Raw genomic sequence first — 9858 nt, forward strand, 5'->3', positions numbered from 1 at the left:
AATATAATAATAATAAAAATTCAGAGTCTGGCTCATTGACACACACTTTTGATCCCAGCGCTCAGGAGGCAGAGACAGGTAGATATCTATCAGATCAAGGCCGGTCTGGTCTGCATAGTGAGTTCTAGGCCAGCCAAAGTTACATAGTGTCACAAAACCAAACATACAAAAGAAACAGGCCAGCTAGCCCCTATAACATCAGTGTGCTGGCTAGTTTATATCAACTTGACACAAGCTAGAGCAGTGGCTCTCAACCTCTAATGTTGTCACCCTTTAATACAGTTCCTCATGTTTAGTGACCCAACCCCAGCCATAAAATTATTTTTATTGCTACTTCATAACTGTAATTTTGCTACTCTTATAAATCATAATTAAGTCTCTGTGTTTTCTGATGGTCTTCGGCAACCCTTGTGAAAGTGTTGTTCAACCCCCAAAAGGGTCCGACCCACAGGTTGAGAACACCTTTGAGTTAGAACCTTTGCACTGAAGGGAATCTTAACTGAGAAAATGCCTCCGTAAGACTGGGCTGAAGGCAGACAAACTTATAGAGCATTTTCCTAATTAGTGACTGATGGATGATTAGTGATTATGGGTGGTGTCAACCCTGGTCCTGATTCTATAAGAAATAGGCCGAGCAAGCCAAGAGGAGCAAACCAGTAAGCAGCACCCCTCATGGCCTCGGCTCCTGCCTCTAGGTTCCTGCCCTGTTTGAGTTCCTGTCCTGACAGCTTTCGATGATGAACTATGATGTGGAAGTGTAAGTCAAATAAACCCTTTCTTCCCTATGTTGCTTAGGTCATGGTGTTCCATCATAGCAATAGAAGCCATAACTAAGACACCTGGTATCAGCGAGGCTGAGGCAAATAAGCTGCACTGCCACAAGTCTGAGGCCAAGGTGGGTTACACCATAAGTTCAAAGCCAGCCTGGGCTATAATGTTAGACCTTGTGTTTACAAACAAACAGCACAATAACAAACTATACTTGGTGTAGTGGAATACTCCTTTAATTCCAGAACTCAGGAACAGAGGCAAGTGGATCTCTGAGTTCAAGGTCATCCTAGTCAATACTGTGTCTCTATTTCAAAACAAACAGTAACATACCCCCACCTAAAAATAAATAAATAAATAAATAAATAAATAAAAAACAGGGCAGGTAGACAAGCCAGTCTTGGCTCCAAGCCAGCCCTTGATCCCCAGGTAGGGAGAAGTGACTCCTGCAAGCTGTCCTCTGAGCTCTATGCATCCCAGCACAAGTGTGCACACTCACACACAAGCATGTTATAGGGCTGGTGAGATGGCTCAATGGGTAAGAGCACTAACCAACTTCAAATCCCAGCAACCACATGGTGGTTCACAACCACCCATAATGAGATCTGATGCCCTCTTCTGGTGCATCTGAAGTCAGCTACAGTGTACTTATGTATAATAATAAAGAAATCTTTGGGCCAAAGCAGTCAGGGACTGAGCAAGCAGGGCCAACCAGAGCAAGCAGTGTTGACCAGAGGGAGCAGAGGTCCTAAAAATTCAATTCCCAACAACCACACAAAGGCTCACAACCATCTGTACAGCTACAGTATACTTACATAAAATAAATAAATATATCTTTAAAAAATATAACCATACACTACAATCCTAGCACTTGGAAGATGGGAGCAAGATAATAAAGAACTCAAGGTCACCCTCAACTGTTCAAGGATGGCCATGAGAGAGAAAATCAAGTCTTTGCAAAAAATAGAAATCAACTCTATTTAGCTCACTTCTGAGGCAAGGCTTTCCTTCACTCACTCCCCAATACTGACACCCACCCCCCCCACACACACACACACACATTTTCCTTTCCTCTGTTCCCACTCTCTTCCTTAATTTACTAGGATGGCCTCAAGGTTATAGACAGATGTGAATCAGCACACTCAGTCAGTACTGATTTTCTGTAATCCACTGTAACTAAGGCCATGCTAGAACTATGCTGTTGAGTACTTTAACCCCTGGAAAGGACAGCACTGTGAATAACTTTGTTCTCTTCTTCCACATACACATGGGTCCTACCTAGAGTTAGCACTCAGGTTTCTATTACTTTGTAAAGCTCTATAATTTTTAAAAAGATTTATTATTTTATTTTATGTATATGGCTGTTTTGCCTGCATATATGTCTGTGCCCCTTTTGTGTGCCTGTTGCCCTCAGAGGCTACAAGAGGACATCAGATCCCAGGGAACTAGAGCGACAGACAGTTGTTGGCTTCCATGTTGGTATTTGGATTTGGACCTGGGTCCTCTGGAAGAACACCAATGCTTTTAACAACTATGCCATCTCCCCAGCCTCCTAGTAAAATGGTAAGCAAGTCGGCCAGCCCTAAGCCTTCAATACCACCCTGCTGAGGAATAAGTTTCCAACACACAACCACTATGCAAATCAGAGGACCATGCATTTTCATTGGCCCAAGTGTTTGTTTAGATCCTAAGCAAAGCTTATCAGTGTCCTTGCAAGTCACAGTCTAAATGTGGATTCTATTCAGAATGTTCTCACAGCATCCCCTGGTCACCTCCCCACAAGCATAGAGCATAGAGTTCGAATAAATAGAGCTCGAAAGAAGAAGGCCCTTAGCACATAGACCCAAGCTACCTAACCCTGACCGTGGATTTCTCAGCATCTAGACCTGTGAGAAGTAACTACCTGTTAAAAGAATTAGAAAAACTAGAAAACAAACTTCAGAGAGGCCAGGCTCATAGATGGCATTTGCTGCTCAAAAGTTCCCCAGAGGGCCAGCAAGATAGCTCAGCAAGTAGATAGACTGGCTCCACACAGTAGGCAGAGAAAACAGACTCATATACACATGCCATAGCACAAATGCCACCCTCCTTGGCATAAAATATAAATATAATGTTTTTCCAAAAACAGTTTAAAAAGGAGAGAAAACCCCCACATAAGCCTCTCTAGAAAAACAAAAACTTGCAAAAAGGCAGAGACCACTGACAGTAAGGACTGAACTCATTTTTACTACTACAAATATGATAAAAACAGAAAACAAACAAAATAAGATCTCTCTTAACTGGAACTGGTCTTCCACTCATAATTCTCCTCCCTCGGCCTCTCAAGGACTATCACAAAAGTATCAATACATCTGGAAAAAAATAAATGTGGGGGATGGAGAAGAGGGGGGGCTTAGTAGGTAAAAGCGCTACTAGCTACAGGGGAGATGGCTCTGTGGTGAAGACTATGGACTGCTCTTCCAAAGGACCTGAGTTTGATCCCTAGCATCATGCCACAAGGCTCACAGCTTCCAGCAATTTCAACTGCAGGGGATGTGGCACATCTGGCCTTCTCCATCACCTGTACTCACACACATACTGATGCACAGACACACACACAGATGTAGGAGATGGGAGATCCTCATGATCACAGGTAAGCCTTCAAGGAAACCAGGATTGTTAAACATGCAGGGTTAACTCTTCCGAGGAAGGGTTCCAGAACCTATTTTCTACCCAGAAGGCTGGGAGTGCAGCTGGTTAACAGGCAGGTGCCATTGGTATGGTCACACCTGACTCCCCAGACTCTGAGCATTTATCTCCCTCTATAGTGCCACCCTCACCCAGACCCTTATAGTTAGCTGTTTGTGCTGAGCCTGCTTTCTCAATTAAGCTATAGAAACTATCTTTATGGAAGAGGTCACATATACTTTACAAAGAGTTTCAATGGAGTCATGGCTTGGGCTTTATTGTGCATACAGAATTAAGTCTCACCAAAAATAATTTGTCTAAACTCTTCGGGCCATGGAGTTTGCACATAAACCTGCACACATAGACATGACTAAAAGAATAAAAATATATTGGGGGCGGGGTTGGGCAGAGGGGAAGACTAGCTAAAGAATCTGGAAATCTTACCTCTGGGTTCTACAAAACACCCTTCTTCTTCCATGGTCGTCTTCTCTACATTATCCTGGGAGCCGAAAGATAAATAACACAGGAAGAGATGACTCTAGAAAGTGCTTGAAGCAGTGGGAAGAAAAGAAGATTAGCTCAGAGGACCTCTTAAGCATCAAGGCCTGGAGTCAGAGGGTGAAATGAGAGCAGCCAATGACCCTGAACTGGGGAGCTAGCAAGACTACCCAGAGAGACCAGAAGCCCAAGGGTTTTCAGTATCACCTCCCGGTACAGGGTCCCCTGAGCTACAGCCGGCTGCCTCGACTCCTCTTGGGTAAGAGCCACATCTTCAAAGGTGAAAGCCACCTGAAAAGTCACTAAACATATTAGCACTGGCCTCAGGTTTTGCCTAAAAATACAGAGATTAATGCCCAAACTGCACAGCACATCCTGAAGGCTATGCTGTTTCATGGGCCACAAGGGAAGAGACAGGCTGTTTGGAGCATTAATGGCTAGTTTTAATTGACAACTTGACACAATCTAGAATCACCTAGGAAGATAGTCCCGGTGAGGGACTGCCTAGAACAGGTTGACCTGTGGGCACATCAGTGAGATTATGTTGATAATCTTGATTCTGTTAAGTAGGAAGACCCAACCTAAAAGTGTTGACACCATTCCTAGGTTTGAGTATCAGAATGTATAAAAAGGGAAAAGTGGAGTCACTGAGTTGGCTCAGAGGGCAAAGGCACTTGAGACCAAGCTTTACAACTTGATCTCTACTCGGGGACTTTACCAAGGGAAAGGCAAGAACTCAACTCCCAAAGTTGTCTTCGGCCTCCAAATGCAAACCCATACTTGCACTCACTAATAAGAATGCATGTAAACTTAGAATGAATGAAAGTCCTGGGTGTGGCAGCTTACACCTTTAACCCCAGCACTTCCAGAAACAGAGCTAGATGGGTCTCTGTGAGTTTCAGGCCTGAGAGGGCTACTTGGTGAGACCCTGCCTCAAACCAAACAAGCAAACAGAAAACTAGGGGAGCATAAGCATGCACGCATGCAATTATTGTTCTTGGTGGTTCTGACCCCAAACATGCTGTAACCACCTCTCATAGGCTCCTGCCACAATGACTTCCCTGATGTGATGGATCTGGATTTGTGAGCCAAGCAAACCCCTTTTTTACTCAATGCTTCTGTCAGGGAATCTTATCACATAGGAAACAAAGCTAAGGCAGGGCATAATATATCAGTGTGAAAGGCAGATGCCTCCTAAGCAGGAGCTCTTAGAAAGTAACTAACAGCAAAGTCAAACCATGGGCTGTGAGAGAGGGTCTGCTGCGGATGTCACAGGCAAGACAAAATAATGATGATGGGACCAAAACCAACAACCTTCCAAACATCATTTCTTCAGCTTCACTGGTCCAGCTAGATTCCTGCCCTTGCTGAATGCTGCCAAACGCCTCGGTTCTGAAGTCAAGAAGCCTAGAGTTTCAATCCAAGCTCCTGAAACTACCACTCAACAGCTGTGTAACATTAGGTACCTCACTTCATCTCTGAGCCTCCATTTCCAGAGAAACACAGTAATTCTCACGTCTTGGGCAACAGCTATGAGGACGGAAAACAAAACAAAACAAAACAAACAGAAAAAGGTAACCATGAGTATAAAAATACCCATAGAATAGAGATGAGCTTTGTGAAAGATAAATTACATCACATTTAACTTGTCTGGTTTCTGCTAATTAATACAGTCTATGGTAAATATGGCTGGTACCTATGTACAGGTCAGTGACTTGAGGCTAAAAGATGTCCGCAAGTTGCTTATTTTTGTTAAGGTCATAAGTAGTCCAAGCTGGTCTCAAACTTGCTAAGTAGCCAGGGCTGACCTTGAACTCCTGATCTTCCTGCCTCTGCCTCTCCAGTACTGGGATTACAGAAATAAATAAAAGGAGTGCTACTTGGGCAAGTGAGATGGTTCAGAGAGTAAAAGAACTTCCCTCAAGCCAGACCACCTGAGTTTGATCCCCAAAACCCATATGAAAGTAGGAGAGGGGCTGGTGAGATGGCTGAGTGGGTAAGATGCTCTTCCAAAGGTCCTGAGTTCAAATCCCAGCAATCACATGGTGGCTCACAACCATCCGTAATGAGACCTGATGCCCTCTTCAGGTGTATCTAAAGACAGCTACAGTCTACTTACATATAATAATAAATCTTTAACAAACAAACAAAAAAAAGTAGGACAGGACCAATTCCTGAAAGCTGTCCCACAACTTCCACACTTGAGCCATTGCTTGCATGTGAGTAGACCCACAAACACTTGACATACATAAATTGTTAAGTTTTTAATATTTTAAATGCTTTCATTTTATGTGCATTGGTGTGTTGTCTGCATATGTGTCTTTGTGAGGGTGTCAGATCTCTTGAAACTGGAGTTCCAGTTATCAGCTGCCCTATGGGTGTTGGGAATTAAAACTTGGGTCCTCTGAAAGAACACCCAGTGCTTCTGACCACTGAGCCATCTCTCCAGCCCAAACTTTAAAAAAGCTTTCTAAAAGTGGCATCTGAGTAGAAATGTGACATAGAATGGTCTTGCAGAGATCTGAAGACCGAGGCAGAGTAAACCTCAAAGATAAAAGCTGGAAAAGCAAAGGAAATGTTGGGTCAGATTGGTACACCTGAGTAGCAGTGAGTCAGACAGGGAATCAAGATCCTAAGAAGTCAGCCAGGAAGAATTCGATACTTAACAGATCGTGTCTGATATGAAGTGATGAAAGTCCTTAGCCTGGAGCTTCATTTCAGTCTTCAATCTCTTAAATACCTACCAGAGGCCTGACTTTCTGGCATGAGGAAGCTGTAGGAGAGCTAACTAGCAGAGCTGCAATGCTGGAAAGTGAGGGCCATGTGAGTCCTTTATTAGAAGCAGAAATGGCAACAAACAGGACCCAGTTATTAAACCAAACCCTAGACCACTGTTGCCCATTGTCACAGAAGTTATCTTTGGGCTTCTAGATTAGTACTAGGAAAGAGTCATCTGGGTTCCTTTAGATCGACTTAGAGCAGGCACAATTCCAAAATGTTAGTTATAGAAAAGGAGGCAGGTTGGCACATATTAGGGAGTGAGCTCCAACTTTCTTAGGTATGGCCTCCAGTGCATAAACGACCCTCTCAGGTACAACATGAAGGGGAAAAGTAAGAAATAAAGGGAAAGGCCAAGACTGCTTGTAGGTATGGTGGAAGAGAAAGTTTACCATAGATAAGTGGGAGAGCACAGCTAGAGACAGAAACACCTGGGAGAGTCCAGATTGGACATGACCCTGAGCCATATGAGAAGAGGAGCAGCAGGAGAGAGAGAGAGGAGGGGGGAGGGGAAAGGAGCAGCAGCCAAGAGGCCCAAAAGAGCAGGGATAACCAAACTGGTTAGATTGTAAAGGGAAGGGCAGCTGGGGACAGAGCAACCCAGCTCCAGAGCTTGGGGAGTTTAAGGGAGGGGGGGAGGGGGCTAACTATGCCAGCCAAGAACTCTTGGTGACCTGTAAGGATAAAGTTGCTTAAACACCCCAGCGGTGGGTGTGCTTTGTTCTGTTTAGTAGACATTAAGCTTTTTGTCCCAGCTTTGAAACCTAAGCCTAAAACTAGGGATGAGCAGGGCGTGGTGGTGCACACCTTTAATCCCTGCACTCGGGAGGCAGAGGCAGTTGGATTTCTGAGTTCGAGGCCAGCCTGGTCTACAAAGTGAGTTCCGGGACAGCCAGGGCTACACAGAGAAACCCTATCTCGAAAAACAAAACAAAACAAACAAACAAACAAAAAAGACTAGGGATGAACTGGGTGGCCATGCGGATCCACTTTTCCTAAGCAAACACAATTATAAAGACTATCCTAGAGGCTCTCTTGATTGACAGGCTCTCCAAAACTTAAGGAAGCATCAAACGTCTCCGAAAACCCACAAGCCCGGTGCCCACTAGCGCACGGACGCCATCCTGCTACCATGCAGGCAGCAGAGCCGGGAATCCCGTGAGCTCCTTAGAAACCTGTATCTCCTTACCCAGGGCAGGTGACTTTGGCTGCTGGCTGTCAGGCCCAGGTCACAGAGCACAGCTGGGTTCACTGCAGTGTTTAGGTTTTCCTCCTTACTACAGGCTAAACAGGAATGCAGCTAAGATTCCCACACAGGATGTGAACTGAAGAGTAGCGCAAGGATGACGTCATGGCATGGAGCCAGTAGAGCCGCAGGCATTAGCATTTTATTTGCAGAGCAAGCCACAAGACTCTTGTGCTCTATACCTTCTGGGAAACATAGTTCTTTCCCTGCTTACAAACAGATCACTCCCTCCCCAAAGAGAAGAGGTTTTCTTACTCTTTATCTAAAATAAGGTCCCAGACCTAGCATCATGGCTTAGACATACCTATTACTATTTATTATTATTGTAGTTGTTATTTCTTTTTTCTTTTGTTTTATTGGATATTTTATTTACATTTCAAATGTTATCCCCTTTCTTTGTTTCCCCTCTGAAAACCATCTATCCTCTTCCCCCTCCCCCTGCTCACCAACCCACCCACTCCCACTTCCTGGCCCTGGCATTCCCCTACACTGGGGCATAGAGCCTTCCTAGGATCAAGAACCTCTCCTCCCACTGATGACCTACAAAGCCAGCCTCTGCTACATATGCAGCTGGAGCCATGAGTCCCACCAAATGTACTCTTTGGTTGGTGGTTTACACCCTGGGAGCTCTGGGGGTACTGGTTAGTTCATATTGTTGTTGTCCAATGGAGCTGCAGACCCCTTCAGCTCCTTGGGTCCTTTCTCTAGCTCCTCCATTGGGTACCCTGTGCACAGTCCAATGGTTGGCTGTGAGCCTCCACCTCTGTAGTTGTCAAGCACTGGTAGAGTCTCTCAGGAGACAGCTATAACAGGCTTCTGTCAGCAAGCACTTGTTGGCATCCACAATAGTGGCGGGGTTTATGGATCCCCAGGTGGGGCAGTCTCTAGTTGGCCATTCCTTCAGTCTCTGCTCCACACTTTGTAACTCCTCCCATGGGTATTTTGTTCCCCCTTCTAAGAAGGATGGAAGTATCCACACTTTGGTCTTCTTTTTTGAGTTTCATGTGGTTTGTGAATTGTACCTTAGGTATTCTGAGCTTCTGGGCTAATATCCACATATCAGTGAGTACATACCATGTGTGTTCTTTTCTGATTGGGTTACCTCACACAGGATCCTTTCTAGTTTTATCCATTTGCCTAAAATTCTCACAAAGTCATCATTTTTAATAGCTGAGTAGTACTGTAGTATGTACATGTACCACATTTTCTATATCCATGCTTCCATTGAGGGACATCTAGGTTCTTTCCAGCTTCAGGCTATTATAAATAAGGCTGCTATGAACAGTGTAGCATGTGTCATTATATGTTGGAGCATCTTCTGGGTATATGCCCAGGAGTGGTGTTATTATTACTTGAAATTGTTTTAATTTGAGACAATCTCGCTAAATTGGCCGGGTTGGCCTTGAACTGAACTTCTCCTGCTTGAGCCTCCTGAATACTTAAGATTGTAGGCATGGGTCACCAGGCCTGGCTTCAGATCCATCAAGTAACAATGCACACAGTGCAGGAGGATTCTGGGCCTGGGTGAGACTGACATTCTTTCTGTATAGAATGTAGATTGGAGTGTTGTATGTCTGGAACATTTGCCCAAAATCAGGGCAAATGTAAAGCTGATAAACTGAGTGCTCTAGAGAGGACCCCAAGTTCTACACATACATCATCTCTCCTTATACACCAACTTCCTTTCACTTAGTTGTTATTTTATGTGTGTGTAAGCATGGGTGTGCCTCTGTCCATGTGCAGAAGCACAGGGACTGAGTTTGATCCCCAGTACCCTGGTACAAGCTGGGCATACTTTAGTGCTTCTGTGATCTTGGCACTAGGGAGCTGGACATAGGAGGAGCACTGTGTTTTATTTACCAGCCAGTCAAGCCAACTTGGTGATTTCATGTTCACTTCAG

The 9858-nt window shown here is 44.6% G+C and overlaps 1 protein-coding gene across 1 annotated transcript in view; it reads right to left on the minus strand.

The window, feature by feature from the left end:
- Positions 1-9858, minus strand: part of LOC110297661 (ubiquitin carboxyl-terminal hydrolase 29) — a 319430-nt gene that overhangs the window by 43408 nt on the left and 266164 nt on the right. The window lies entirely within an intron of this gene.

The sequence above is a fragment of the Mus caroli genome, unplaced genomic scaffold (assembly GCF_978045245.1).
Source record: "Mus caroli unplaced genomic scaffold, Mus_caroli_1 scaffold_8, whole genome shotgun sequence".
NCBI classification, from domain to species: Eukaryota; Metazoa; Chordata; class Mammalia; order Rodentia; family Muridae; genus Mus; species Mus caroli.